Here is a 15,947-nt window from a genome sequence, read left to right on the forward strand (position 1 = left end):
GTTTCACCATGTTGGCCAGGCTGGTCTCAAACTGCTGATCTCAGGTGATCCGCCCGCCTCGGCTTCTCAAAGTGTTGGGATTACAGGCGTGAGTCCCCGCGCCCAGCCAATGATGATGATGATGATGATGATTATTATTATTATTATTATTATTATTATTATTATTATTATTGAGACAGCGTTTCACTCCGATGCCCAGGCTGGAGTGCAGGGGCACGATCTCGGCTCGCTGCAACCTCCGCCTCCCGGTTCAAGCGATTCATGTGCCTCAGCCTCAAAAGTAGCCGGGATTACAGGTAATCCCAGCACTTTGGGAGACGATGTCCGCTCACTACAACCTCCACCTCCCGGGTTCAAGCGATTCTCCTGCCTCAGTGTCCTGAGTAGCTGGAACTACAGGTGTGCGCCACCACGCTCGGCTAAATTTATTTTTATTTATTTATTTTTTTATTTTTAGTAGAGATGAGGCCTTGCTATGTTGCTCAGGCTGGTCTCCGACTCCTGAGCTCAAGCAATCCTCCAGCGTCAGCCTCCCAACGTGCTGGGATTACAGGCCAAAAAGCATTATATTTGTTACCTTTAAATCCAGATATCCAGGCTGGGCGCAGTGGCTCACGCCTGTAATCCCAGCACTTTGGGAGAATGAGGCAGGTGGATCACCTGAGGTTAGAAATTTGAGGCCAGCCTGGCCAACATGGTGAAACCCCGTCTCTACTAAAAATACAAAAATTAGCCAGGCGTGGTGGCAGGCCTGTAGTTCCAGCTACTTGGGAGGCTGAGGCATGAGAATCACTTAAACCCGGGAGGCGGAGGTTTCAGGGAGATTGCAGGATCAGCGCCACTGTACTCCAGCCTGGGTGACAGAGCAAAACTCTGTCTCAAAAAAAAAAAAAAAAAAAAAAAAAATCAGATATCCAGTGTCTTCACTGCTTTGATCTTGCATATCAGCTGCCAAGCTGAGTTTAGGAGTTTTAAACTATATAACACCAATTTTTTGTTTGTTTTGTTGTTATTGTTGTTTTGTTTTGTTTAAGACGGAATTTTGCTCTTGTTGCCTAGGCTGGAGTGCAATGGCGCGATCTTGGCTAACTGCAACCTCCGCCTCCCGAGTTCAAGCGATTCTCCTGCCTCACCTCCCCAGTAGCTGGGATTACAGGCATGTGCCACCACATTCGGCTAATTTTGTATTTTTAGTAGAGACAGGGTTTCTCCATGTTGGTCAGGCTGGTCTCAAACTGCCTACCTCAGGTGATCCGCCCACCTTGGCTTCTCAAAGTGCTGGGATTACAGGCGTGAGCCACCACGCCCGGCCATAAACACCAATTTTTAAGACTTATTAGGTGTTACTGACTCAATCTATTCTCTCAAATCACTGAATCTCAAATTATTTGAGGGAGTTGGGGGTTGGTCAGACACCTGTCTCTGTTCAGTTCTGTCTTGTTTTGCCACATTGACATCAATCCCCTTTAAACTTTTTATCCTTTCTGATGTGTTCCATTCTGAAACATTCCAAAGCATCTAGCCTGACCAACCAACATTCTATAAGTAGAATGTAAAGCTCACCTTTAGGCAATGATTAAAACCTCTGAAATTGATCCAAAACCATTTTCCTCTGTCCTAATTGTGTATTCCTCATTCTTATCTTCCTTGGTGTCTGACTCCTTCACCTCTGCACTTTCTCCTAATACCTGCCTTGGGGCACTTACTCACTCTGACCATTTTGGTCACACATCTCTGGGATGGTGCTGTCTTGGGTGGTGTGGATCCACACAGTAGTAGTTGCTGGTGAAGGAATCTGTATTCCCAAGCTGACACTGAAGACCATTCCCTGCTGCATCCCCAGGGGCGATCCAGAGGGTGCTTAGCTTCTGCTCTGGGTGCTGTTTAGGGTTTTAAGGTCATTACCTGCCTCCAGCTGTTTCTAATTAACCTTTTCAGGCTCTCCCTGAATGACTAACTCAGACCTTACCTTTTTAAAAAGCCCCCCCAAAATTACGGTTAATCACAAAACTAACACATTTAACATCTTTTTTTTTTTTTTTTTTTAAGACAGCGTCTTGCTCTGTCGCCCAGGCTGGAGTGCAGTGGCGCGATCTTGGCTCACTGCAACCTCCGCCTCCCGGGTTCAAGCGATTCTCCTACCTCAGCCTCACTAGTAGCTGGGACTACAGGCGAGCACCATCACGCCCGGCCAATTTTCGTATTTTTAGTAGGGACAGGGTTTCACCATGTTGGCCAGGATGGTCTGGATCTCTTGATCTCGTGATCTGCCCGCCTTGGCCTCCCAAAGTGCTGGGATTACAGGCGTGAGCCACAACGCCTAGATTTCTTTAAAATACCTTTTATTGGCCGGGCACGGTCAATAAAAGGTATGGAAAGTATTTACATGATGAAAGATTTCAGAACTTCAGTGGAATGGGCAGCTTCACATTGATGCCATTTCAATAGTGACTTATTTCAGTCTACATGCTTTCCAAGAATGTCACCATCTCGGCCGAGCGCGGTGGCTCACGCCTGCAATCCCAGCACTTTGGGAGGCTGAGGCGGGCGGATCACGAGGTCAGGAGATCAAGACCATCCTGGCTAACACGGTGAAACCCCGTCTCTAGTAAAAATACAAAAAATTAGCCTGGCGTGGTGGCGGGCGCCTGTAGTCCCAGCTACTCGGGAGGCTGAGGCAGGAGAATGGCGTGAATCCGAGGCGGAGGTTGCAGTGAGCTGAGATCACGCCACTGCACTCCAGCCCAGGAGACAGAGCAAGAGTGCGTCTCAAAAAAAAAAAAAAAAAAAAAAAAAGTCACCATCTCTAAATAAGAAATAATCCTGCTGGGCACAGTGGCTCACGCCTGTAATCCTAGCACTTTGGGAGGCTGAGGCAGGCGAATCGCCTGAGGTCAGGAGTTCAAGACCAGCCTGGCCAGCAAACATGGTGAAACCCCGTCTCTACCAAAAATACAAAAAAAATTAGCTGGGCGTGGTGGCGGATGCCTGTAATCCCAGCTACTCGTGAGGCTGAGGCAGGAGAATCGCTTGAACCCGGGAGACGAAGGTTGCAGTGAGTCGAGATCGCTCCACTGCGCTCCAGCCTGGGCGACAGAGTGAGACTGTCTTAAAAAAAATAAACAAATAAAAAAAATCCTTGTCATCTACAACTACTTTGGTGCCTCCATATTCTTGAAGAAGAACTTTATCTTCAACTTTCATGCTAACTGGTTGAATCTCTCCCCTTTTCTTTAGAACCCGATCCAATAGCGACTACTCTTGCTTGCAGTACTTTTCCTTGAGATTTTTCTGGAAGCATAATGCCTCCTTTGGTTACAGTTTCGGCAGTACTCCTTTCAACCGATACTCGGTCAGAGTGGAAGAAAGTTTCTAAAGGTTTGTCCCGACGTGACTCCCTCCGCCGCAGCCTCGTACTCTGCGTGCAGCGCCGCAAGGAGAGACCTCTTTCCCTTTTTTATATAAACTCAAGGGATACAAGTGAGGTTTTGCTACATGGGTATATTGTCTTGGCTTTTAATGTAACCATCACCCGAATAGTGTAACTTGTACCCATTAAGTGACTTCTCATTGTTCCTCCCCTTCCCACCCTCCCAGTCTTCCAACCCTCCAACTCAAGGGATACAAGTGAGGTTTTGCTACATGGATATATTGTCTGGGCTTTTAATGTAACCATCACCCGAATAGTGTAACTTGTACCCATTAAGTGACTTCTCATCGTTCCTCCCCTTCCCACCCTCCCAGTCTTCCAACCCTCCAACTCAAGGGATACAAGTGAGGTTTTGCTACATGGATATATTGTCTGGGCTTTTAATGTAACCATCACCCGAATAGTGTAACTTGTACCCATTAAGTAACTTCTCATCGTTCCTCCCCCTCCCACCCTCCCAGTCTTCCAACTTTCCAAAGTATAGTATCCCACACTCTATGTCCATGTATATACATTATTTAGCTGCCACTTATTTGTTTTGTTTTTTTGTTTTTTGTTTTTGTTTTTGTTTTAGATGGAGTCTTGCTCTGTCGCCCAGGCTGGAGTGCAGTGGCATGATCTCGGCTCACTGCAAACTCCGCTTCCCGGGTTCAAACGATTCTCCTGCCTCAGCCTCCAGAGTAGCTGAGATTAGCTCCCACTTATAAGTGAGAACATGGTATTTGACTTTCTTTGAATCCTGGCTTCCCCTGCTCAAGTGATCCTCCTGCCTCAGCATCCCGAGTAGCTGGGACCACAGACTTGTGCCACCATTCCTGGCTAATTTTTGTATTTTTATTTTATTGTATTCTATTTTATTTATTTTGAGGCGGAGTTTCACTCTTGTTGCCCAGGCTGGAGTGCAGTAGTGCGATCTCGGCTCACTGCAACCTCCACCTCCCAGGTTCAAGTAATTCTCCTGTCTCAGCCGCCCAAGTAGCTGGGATTACAGACGTGCACACCCGGCTAATTTTGTATTTTTAGTAGAGACGGGGTTCCACCATGTTGGCCAGGCTGGTCTCGAACTCCTAACCTCGTGATCCACCCACCTTGGCCTCCCAAAGTGCTGGGATTACAGGCGTGAGCCACCGCGCCTGGCCAATTTTCGTATTTTTTTATGGAGACAGAGTCCTACTATGTTGGCCAGGCTGGTCTTGAACTCCTAGGCTCAGGCTGCAATAAACGTATGAATGCAGGTATCTTCTTTTTGGTATGGTGATTTCTTTTATATTTTCTTTTCTTTCTTTCTTTTTCTTTTTTTTTTTTTAGACAGGGTCTCATGCTCTTGCCCAGGTTGGAGTGCAGTGGTGCCATCATAGCTCACTGCAACATCAAACTCCTGTTCCCTGGTCTCCTGCCTCAGCTTCCCAAGTAGCTGGGACTACAGGCAAATGCCAACATGCCCAGCATATATATATATATATATATATAATTATATATATATATATATAAAATATATTATATTATGTATTATATATTATATATTATATATATACATTATATATTATATAATATATAATATATATATATAATATATATACATGCCCAGCATATATATAGAGAGAGAGAGAGAGAGAGTGATAGAGTCTTGCTATGTTGCCCAGATTGGTCTTGTACTCCTGGGCCAAGGGATCCTCCCACCTCACGCTCCTAAAGTGCTGAGATTACAGGTTTGAGCCACTGTGCCCAGCCAACTATTTCTTTTCTTTTCCTTTGGGTAGATTGCCAGTAGTGGGATCACTGGGTCAAATGGTAGTTCTATTTTTAGTTCTTTGAGAAATCTCTAAACTATTTTCCATAGAGGTTGAACTAACTTACATTCCCACCTGGATGTGTAAGTGTTCCGTTCTCTGCATTCTCACCATCAGTTATTTTTAGTCTATTTATTTATCTACTTATTTATTTTATAAACAAGGTCTTGTATGTCACCACACCTAGCTAATTTTCAATTTTTTTGTAGAAACAGGGTCTCACCATGTTGCCCAGGCTGGTCTGGAACTATTGGGATCAAGAGTTCCTCCCCACTCAGCCTCCTAATGTGCTGGATTACAGGCTTGAGCCACTGAGCCTGCCCAGTCTTTTTAATAATAGCCATTCTAATGTGTAAGATGATATATCACTGAGGTTTTAATTTTCATTTTCCCTTTTTGTTGTTGTTTTGTCTTTTTGTTTTCTGTTTTTTGAGACAGAGTCTTGCTCTGTCGCCCAGGCTGGAGTGCAGTGGTGCGATCTCAGCTCACTGCAACCTCTGCCTCCCGGAATCAAGAGATTCTCCTGTCTCAGCCTCCCGAGTAGGTGGGATTACAGGTGTGTACCACTATTCCTGGTGAATTTTTAAAAAATATTTTTAGTAGAGACAGGGTTTGCCCCTGTTGGCCAGGCTGGTCTCAAACTCCTGACCTCAGGTGATCCACCCCCCTTGGCCTTGCAAAGTGCTAGGATTACAGGCGTGAGCCACATTGCCTAGCTGAGTTTTCACTTTTCTGATGATTAGTGATGTTGAGCATTTTTTCATGGGCTTGGTGGTCATTTGTATGTCTTCTTTTGAAAAATGTCTATTCATGTCCCTTGCCCACTTGCCTACTTTTTAATGGGATTATCTGTGGGATTTCTTTTTATTTTTTATTTTTAGGAGTGGAGGTTTAATAGGTAGAAGAGAAGAGAATGAGAAAAACCCAGCGGGCACGGTGGCTCACACCTGTAATCCCAGCATTTTGGGAGGCCGAGGCGGGCGGATTACGAGGTCAGGAGTTTGAGACCACCCTGGCCAAAGTGGTAAAACCCTGTCTCTACTAAAAATACAAAAAATTAGCGGGCGTGGCAGCGCCTGTAATCCCAGATACTTGGGAGGCTGAGACAGGAGAATCGCTTGTACCTGGGAGGCGGAGGTTGCAGTGAGCAGAGATCGCACCATTGCACTCCAGCCTGGGCAACAAGAGCGAAACTCCATCTAAAAAAAAAAAAGCCTTGCTGAGGACTCCTATACCTTTATTATCTGTCCAAGTAATTTCATCTTAACTCCTCCTGTATCATTCCCCTCTCCGGAGTGGTAACCCTAACTGCTGTTAGGGGTGTTGGACGATGATTATTTCTGGCTAATCCTGCCGAAAAGGGGTGTTGTATGGGGAACAGCAGCTAGGGCTCCTCCTGTGGTCGATCTAAGCATCCTCGGAAGAAAATTGTGTCCATTCGTGGTTCTGTCTACAGCACCATTGGAGTTAGATTGCTGTCAGCCATTCCAATGGGTGGTAACCCTGGTTTGCCTCCACCAGATGTTGCGTTTCAATGAATGTTGTACCTTGGTATCCCGGATGAGGGTCCCAGTATGAAGTGGCTACATTGTCTGGGGCATATACCCTGGGGTTCATCGTCTCCCATCAGGAAAATTTAGGACACAGACACACACAAGGAGTTTAGGAGCAGAGGTTTAATAGGCAGAAGAGAAGAGAAAGAGAAACAGCTCTCTATATGTAGGGAGAAGGATATCTGAGCAGAAAGGGCGCTGATACTTATTTATTTATTTAGAGATGGAGTCTTGTCTTGTTCTGTTGCCCAGGCTGGAGTGCAGTGGTGCCATCTCAGCTCAATGCAACCTCTACCTCCTGGGTTCAAGCAATTCTCCTGCTTCAGCCTCCCGAGTAACTGGGACTACAAGCGCCCAGCTAATTTTTGTGTTTTTAGTAGAGATGGGGGTTTCCCCATATTGGCCAGGCTGGTCTCGAACTCCTGACCTTGTGATCCGCCCGCCTCGGCCTCCCAAAGTGCTGGGATTACAGGTATGAGCCACCATGCCCAGCCTATTTATATCTTTTTAAAATAAATTGTTTGTCGTCTTTTGTTGAGTTGTTTGAGTCCTTTGTAAAATCTGGATATTAGTCCCCTGTTGGATTCACAGCTTGCAAATGTTTTCTCCCAATCTGCAGGTTGTCTGTTCACTCTTTTGACACCAGGTACTTACAAAACATCAATTGCATAAAGATAATGAAAAGTTTTTAAGTTTTCATAACCAAATGTGAAAGGGATTTTCTGTCCTGTGTAACACCCTCCACCCCCAAATTTTTAATATAAGGCCCCAGAACTTATGCCATCAAAGGCAAACAATTTTAGCAAGAGAAAGGTTTATTTTCTGCTTGTAGATGCTGCAGATGAACCTGAATGTTAAGGCCTGATGTCCTCCCAGGATGGAACCAGTGGCCGCAGTGTCAAGGACCCCTACTGTGTGGTGTATGTCAACAGGTTGGAGCCTGGAGTTTATCAGGGAGAACAAATGGGTAGAAACTGGGAAAATAAAAGAGACCAGGGAGAGTGTCTCTCTCGTGGCATACTGTGACCACTCATGACATACCTGTGAGTACTAAAGGCAACTCAACGGCAAAAGAAATGTTTTACATGGTACAAGTGTTTTCAGGTTCAGCCAGCAAAAAGATTGGTTGCTTTCCAGTAGAGAACTGTTATTCCACTCTTTCACAGGCTGTGAAGCACCCACCCATAACAATAGTGGGCTTGGGACTGAAGGATAAATGGAGATCCCACATACCTTATGTCAAAATATTTAAAAGTTACAAGTTAAGCCAACAAACTGTTGAATAAAATATGTCTGTCAGGTCGGGTGCGGTGGCTCATGCCTGTAATCCCAGCACTTTGGGAGGCCGAGGAGGGTAGATCACCTGAGGTCAGGAGTTTGAGACCAGCCTAACCAACATGGGGAAACCCCGTCTCTACTAAAAATACAAAATTAGCCGGGCATGGTGGTGCATGCCTGTAATCCCAGCTACTAGGGAGGCTGAGGCAGGAGAGTCACTTGAACCTGGGAGACAGAGGTTGCGGTGAGCCGAGATCTCACCATTGCACTTCAGCCTGGGCAACAAGAGTGAAACTCCATCTCAAAAAAAAAAAAAAAAAAAAAAAAGGCCAGGTGCAGTGGCTCATGCCTGTAATCACAGCACTTTGAGAGGCCAAGGCGAGCAGATCATTTGAGGTCTGGAGTTCAAGACCAGCCTGACCAACATGGTGAAACCCTGTCTCTACTAAAAATACAAAAATTAGCTAGGCATGGTGGCACACACCTGTAGTCCCAGCTACTCGGGAGGCTGAGACAGAATCGCTTGAACCCAGGAGGGGGAGGTTGCAGTGAGCTGAGATCCCGCCACTGCACTCCAGCCTGGTGACAGAGTGAGACACTGTCTCAAAAAAAACAAAAAACAAAACAAAAAAAAAACGCCGGTCGTGGTGGTTCACGCCTGTAATCCCAACACTTTGGGAGGCCGAGGTGGGCAGATCACAAGGTCAGGAGATCGAGACCATCTTAGCTAACACGGTGAAACCCTGTCTCTACTAAAAATGCAAAAAATTAGCTGGGCGTGGTGGCGGGTGCCTGTAGTCCCAGCTACTTGGGAGGCTGAGGCAGGAGAATGGCGTGAGCCTGGAAGGTGGAACTTGCAGTGAGCTGAGATCCTGCCACTGCACTCCAGCCTGGGTGACAGAGCAAGATTCCGTCTCAAAAAAAAAAAATAAAAGTTGTTTTGTTTTCTTTTGTTTTAAGAGTCGGCGTCTTGCTATGTTGACTAAGCTAATCTTGAACTCCTGGCCTCAAGCAATCCTCCCACCTTGGCCCCCCAAAGTACTCCAATACAGGTGTGAGCCACCATGTCCAGCGTTTTAAATTTTTTTAGGCTTTACCCCTTAGTACTTCAGTGACTATTTCCTAAAGATAAAGACATTCTCAGCCGGGCGCGGTGGCTCACGCTTGTAATCCCAGCACTTTGGAAGGCCGAGGCAGGCGGATCACGAGGTCAGGAGATCGAGACCATCCTGGCTAACACGATGAAACCCCGTCTCTACTAAAAATACAAAAAATTAGCCGGGCGAGGTGGCAGGCGCCTGTAGTCCCAGCTACACAGGAGGATGAGGCAGGAGAATGGCGTGAACCCCGGGGGGCGGAGCCTGCAGTGAGCCGAGATTGCACCACTGCACTCCAGCCTGGGTGAAACAGCGAGATTCCGTCTCAAAAAAAAAAAAAAAAAAAAAAAAAAAAGATAAGGACATTCTCTTACATAACCAGAAAGTCAGGAAATTATCATTGATACAATATTATTATTGATAATAGATCTTATTCAGATCTTTCCAGTTGTCCAAATAATGTTCTTTATGGCAAAAGAAATCCTACATCATGTATTGTGTTCAGTGAATATGTCTCTTTAGTTGTCTTTAATTGGAAACAATCAATTTCTTTTTTTTCTTTCATGACATTAATTTTTTTAATAGATATGGGGTCTTGCTATGTTGCTCAGGCTGGTCTCCAACTGCTGGCCTTAAACAGTTCTCCCACCTTAGCTTCCCAAAGTGCTGGGATTACAGGCATGAGCCACTACACCTGGCCAACATTAATATTTTTGAAAAATACTGGTCATTTATTTTCTAGAGTGTCCTTCAAGTTTGGGTTTGGCTGGAGCCTTATGATTAAATTCAGAGGAGGTATTTTTGGCAAAAACTTCACAGAATTCTCAGTGCATTATATCCAGTAAGCACATGACGTCAATTTCTTCTGATCTGGTGATTTTTAACTTTGATCTCAGGATAAGGATGTGTTTGCCAGTTTTCTCCACTGTAAGATAATTCTATTTTTCTCTTTATAAGTAAGATTGTAGGGAGCCACATGTTTCAGATGCTAGGCCTGATTTCTTCATCTTCGTGGTAGGAATAATAGTGTATATGAGGCTTTTCAGGCTATGACTCCAGCTCACATTCTCACCTGCTGAGCAGCTGGAGCTACAGACATGCACCACCATTCCTAGCTAATTATTGTATATTTTGTAGACACAGGGTTTTGCCATGTTGCCCAGGCTGGTCTTGAACTCCTGGGCTCAAGTCATCCACTCACCTCAGCCTCCCAAAATGCTGAGATTACAGCTATGAGCCACCATGCCAAAGCATTTTCCAAATATTGTCAATCCCTAGTTGGTTGAATTCACAAATGCTGAACTCACAGAGAGGGAGGGCCCACTGCAGTTATGTAATGATCAGTAGACTGCAAATTTCTTGGGGATAGAATTGGGTTTTGTGTCTTGGAATATGTTAAATTGTTACTGTTTTCATTTTGTGTTATGTTTGTTTGTTTTTTGAGACAGGGTCTCACTCTGTCATCCAGGCTGGAATTCGGTGGTGCAGTCATAGCTCACTGCAGCCTCAGACTCCTGGGCTCAAGGAATTCTCACTTCTCAGCCTCCCAGTACCTGGGGCTACAGGCATGCACCACCACATTTGGCTAATTTTTGTTTATTTCATAGAGACAGGGTTTCGTCATGTTGTCCAGGTTGGTCTGGAGCTCAGGCGATCCGTCCAGCCACTTCCGCTTCCCAAAGGGCTGGGATTATAGGTGTGAGCCACAGTGCCTGGCCTTTTTGTTTTTTGTTTGTTTGGTTGGTTTTTCTGGATGAATGAGTACCTAGGTAAGGAGACACCAGTAAAAATGATTTGCTTGGGTTTCAACGCTTATATCAGATCACAGTCTCTAGGCTTACAGAATAATGCAATGTAAAATGAGCCCTACTGAAAAATAACAATAAAGATATAAATCACCTCTTGATTCTAAATCAAACAATTTACAACTGGAAGAGATCCAATATTCAAATCTGCTATTTCATAATAGAAATTGAGGCATATCGAGAGTAAAGGATCCCCAAGATGAAGCAGAGCTGGGACCACACCTCAAACTTTGTGTCCAAGCCATTTCACAGGGCTAAATTCTTTTCAGTTTTGATCCAGCTCTTTACAAACACAAAAGAGGATGGATAAATTTCATGACCAGGAAAGATTTTCAGAGATACCAAATTAAGGTAGTTTCATTCATTTTTTTATTGAGGTAAAATTCACAGAAATAAAACAAACCATTAACCTTTTTTAAGTGTACAATTCAGTGGCATTTGCGGCACTAGTTTGTTGTTTCTTTTTCTCATATTAAAAAAATAAAAATTTCACACATGAAATTCCATTAGACCCTATCCCACTTAAGTTCTAGATAAAGAGTTATTTTCAGGAGGAGGATAGGTGAAAGCTTGTGTGGAGAAAGAATGTAATCAGTCCTCTCCTCTCTCCTCCCACACAGACTCCTTGGAAGGGGTAGATGCTGTGTTAACCCTTTAGTCAACACTGGCCAAAAACAGTAACTCCTTCTTCAAGCATACTATTTTATTGGAGAAGTTTATTTTTGTTTTGTTTTCTGTTAGGCTGTAAGGGAGAAAAACAAAACAAAATGAAACAAAACCTTTCCTCTTAGGTTTAGTAACTGGGGCCTGCAAATTAAACTCACAAAAGACATTAACAGTAGCAAAGGCATACGTTACTTTATTCTCTTTGTTTTCTGTTGCTTAGAGCAGAACACTGGAAACTGGATAATATATAGACAAAAAATATTTATTTTTTGTTTTTGTTTTTGAGACGGAGTTTCACTCTTGTTGCCCAGGCTGCAGTGTGGTGGCGCAATCTTGGCTCACTGCAACCTCCACCTCCTGGGTTCAAGCGATTCTCCTGCCTCAGCCTCCCAAGCACCTGGGACTACAGGTGCGTGCCACCATGCCCAGCTAATTTTTGTATTTTAGTAGAGATGGAGTTTCACCATATTGGCCAGGCTGGTCTCCAACTCCTGACCTCGTGATCCACCCACCTCAGCCTCCCAAAGTGCTGGGATTACAGCCGTAAGCCACCGTGCTCCGCCAACAAAAAATATTTCTTACAGTTATGGAAGCTGAGAAGTCCAAGGTCAGAGGGCTGCACTTGGTGAGGGCCTTCTTGCTGGTGGAGACTCTCTACAGAGTGACAAGGCAGTGTAGGGCACTGCATGGTGATGGGGCTGGGCATGCTAGCTCAGATCCTCCTCTTCTTATAAAGCTACCAGTCCTATTACCACACTATCCCACTAATTCATTATTCACCTCTTAAAGGTCCCACCTCTCAGTATTACCACATTGAAAATTAAATTTCTTTTCTTTTTTTAAATTTTTTTGAGATGGAGTCTCCCTCTGTCGTCCAGGCTGGAGTGCAGTGGCGTGGTCTTGGCTCATGCAACCTCTGCCTCCTCGGTTCAAGCGATTCTCCTGCCTCAGCCTCCAGAGTAGCTGGGATTATAGGCGTGCACCACCATGCCCGGCTAATTTTTGTATTTTTACTAGAGATGGGGTTTCACCATGTTGGCCAGGCTGGTATTGAACCCCTGACCTCAGGTGATCCACCTGCCTCAGCCTCCCAAAGTGCTGGGATTACAGGCGTGAGCCACCACACCTGGCCTGAAAATTAAATTTCAATATGAGTTTTGGAGGGGACAAATATTCAAATCATAGCATTTATTAATGTTAACATTTTTATGTGCACGGGGACTTTACAGAAATAAAGTGGAAACCCAAAGAGGTAGTTAGACCTAAGGGCTTATATACCATTTTAATGAAAAGCAATAACTGGTGGAGAAGTGACCAGACAGAGGAAAAAGAGTTTGGCCTTCTAAAAGTGGTAAATGGCAGGAAGGTGACCAGGAAATGTATAGTAGATAAGTGTCGTTTAGTAAGCCTTGTTATGCAAATAAGAGTCATTTTCCTCTCTCTGATATAGAAAAGGAAAACACCTTTACAAGGAGGATTTTATGCCCTGCTTTTAGGCAGAAAGTGGGAGGACACGGAGTTCTTCCTTCATGTGCTGCTTCCTAATTGCCATCAGCTCAAAATCATCTTTATGCGGAAGTGGCATATTTGGGGGTGGCAGATTCTGATCTCCTTCAGTGCCTTGAGGATTTCGTCTTGGGTCTAAAAACAGCAGGGGGCAAAAAGCCTGGCAGCTTTGATGAGAGTTTTAGTTGACTCATCATCCAACTGAAAAGAGTGGGGGTGGTGACTATTTAGGAACCCTGTGTAGGTGGAAGCGGTTGGTTTGTCGTTGTGTCTGACTCTTGCTCAGGCTTCACAGTCAGAGTAGGTTCTACCTCTCACTTGAGGCCCGCCCCCAGATCCCCAGCCCACCAGGATTTCCCTTCAGTGGCGCTTGCTTTGAAGGCTACTTCTTTGGCTCCAAGCACAAAACCCAGGGATTTTTAGTGGGTTGTGGTTCTTTTTCTTTTTCTTTCTTTCTTTCTCTCTCTTCTTTCTTTCTTTCTTTCTTTCTTTCTTTCTTTCTTTCTTTCTTTCTTTCTTTCTTTCTTTTTCTTTTTCTTTCTCTCTCTTTCTTTCTCTCCTTCCTTCCTTTTCTTTCTTCCCTCCCTCCCTCCCTTTCTTTCTTTCTCTTTCTTTCTCTTTTTCTTTCTCTTTCTTTCTTTCTCTCCTTCCTTTCTTCCTTCCTTCCCTTTCTTTCTTCCCTCCCTCCCTTCTTTTTCTTTCTTTTTCCTTCCTTCCTTCGTTTCTTTTCTTCCCTCCCTCTCTCCTTCCTTCCTTTCTTTCTTTTCTTTCTTTCTTTCCTTCCTTCCTTCCTTCCTTCCTTCCTTCCTTTCTTTCTTTTCTTTCTTCCCTCCCTCTCTCCTTTCTTTCTTTCTCTTTCAGTCTTTCTTTTCACTCGTTCTTTCTTTCTTCCTTTTTTAGACGGAGTCTCGCCCTGTGGCCCAGGCTGGAGTGCAATGGTGTAGTCCCGGCTCACTGCAACCTCTGCCTATCGGGTACAAGCAATTCTGCCTCAGTCTCCCGAGTAGCTGGGATTACAGGTGCGCACCACCACGCCCCGCTAATTTTTTGTATCTTTAGTAGAGACGGGGTTTCACCATGTTGGCCAGGCTGGTCTCGAACTCCTGACCTCGTGATCTGCCCGCTTTGGCCCCCCAAAGTGTTGGGATTACAGGCGTGAGCCACCGCGCCTGGCTCTTTTCTTTTTTAAAATTTATTTTGATTTTTTATAGATACGCGGTCTTTCTATATTGGCAAAATTCTTGAGCTCAAGCAATCCACCCACCTCAGCCTCTCAAAGTGTCGGAATTACAGGCATAAGCCACCAGGCCCACCCTGGTTGTTTTTAAAAATATATTCCTTGTTCAGTCTCCACAACTTCACTGTAGACTCTGTATTTGAAATATCTTTGTTTTTTCTTAACATACTACTTTTTATTTAATTTGACAAATATATGTTAAATAAAAAAATTTTTTGTTTTGTTTTGAGATGGAGTCTTGCTTTGTCGCCCAGGCTGGAGTGCAGTGGGGCGATCTCGCCTCACTGCAAGCTCCGCCTCCCGGGTTCACGCCATTCTCCTGCCTCAGCCTCCCAAGTAGCTGGGACTACAGGCACCCGCCACCACGCCTCAGCCTCCCAAGTAGCTGGGACTACAGGCACCCGCCACCACGCCCGGCTAATTTTTTTGTATTTTTTTTTAGTGGAGACGGGGTTTCACCGTGTTGGCCGGGATGGTCTCGATCTCCTGACCTCGTGATCCACCTGCCTCGGCCTCCCAAAGTGCTGGGATTAAAGGCGTGAGCCACCGCTCCCAGCCCTAAATAAATGTTTTAAGTCCTTTCCCTGTGCATCAAATTTGTCAGATCTGTGTCCAATCTAAAGTTTAAGTCCACGTGGCTCTTAATCTCTCTGAGAAGAAAAGTCTAGTAGGGAAGATAAATGATATGCTTATTTGATAAATATTTATTGAACTTCCTAATAACAGGAATGATGCTAGGCACTAGGGATGCAAAGGTGAATTGGTCAGGGTTCTGGTGCTGGAGGACTCAGTGTGGCGGGAATTGTCAGTTTCCGCTGACAATAATGTTACCAGCGGAAGAGATCAGAGTCATCCTGAGTTACCAGCCACCTATCCAGCCTTACATCTGTATAGGTACGCAGCAACTTTGGTTCTTGCCTTCTCAGAAGAAAGAATTCTACTGAAGGGCATAAGGAGCGAGACAATTTTCGGAGCAGGAATAGAAGTTTGTTTAAAACGGCTTTAGAATAGGAAAGAAGGAAAGCACACTTGGAAGAGACCCAAAGAACAAAAAGGGAGAGTCAAGTGCCCCATTTAACTGTGATACTAGGACTTTTTTTTTGAGACGGAGTCTCCCTCTGTCACCAGGCTGGAGTGCAGCGGTGTGATTACAGGCATGAGCCACCGCGCCTGGCGATATTAGGACTTGTATAAGCTCACCTCTTTCCCATGATTCTTCCCTTAGGGTGGGCTGCCCGCCTGCACAGTGCCCTCCTTACCCTTTGGAATTGAGCACAGCGCAGTGTGTTTAGGGAGTCATAAGCATGCCTATCTGAGGCTTTCTTCCTTTTGCCCGTGGAGTTTACCTGGAAGATCATACTTCGCCATTTTTGCCTCTTAATATGCATGCCCAGGAAGTTTCTTCTCCCTGAGGCTTGCATTCAATTAACATTTGATATTAACAGGTGTGGACCCTCAGGAAATGCCTTTTCCCTGGCGCTGCCGAATTATCGCACTCGGAGAGGCAATGCCGTAATTGCTGATAGGCTTAGTGGGTGGGGGAGAGCCCTCTCCTGTCTGGCTCCTGCCTATCCAACTACCTGTA

General features: G+C 45.0%; 1 pseudogene; it reads right to left on the reverse strand.

The window, feature by feature from the left end:
- Positions 1 to 2,457: 2,457 nt before the first annotated feature.
- On the reverse strand, positions 2,458 to 6,837 carry LOC107974570 (10 kDa heat shock protein, mitochondrial-like; annotated as a pseudogene).
- Positions 6,838 to 15,947: the final 9,110 nt, after the last annotated feature.

The sequence above is a fragment of the Pan troglodytes genome, chromosome 4 (assembly GCF_028858775.2).
Source record: "Pan troglodytes isolate AG18354 chromosome 4, NHGRI_mPanTro3-v2.0_pri, whole genome shotgun sequence".
NCBI lineage: Eukaryota > Metazoa > Chordata > Mammalia > Primates > Hominidae > Pan > Pan troglodytes.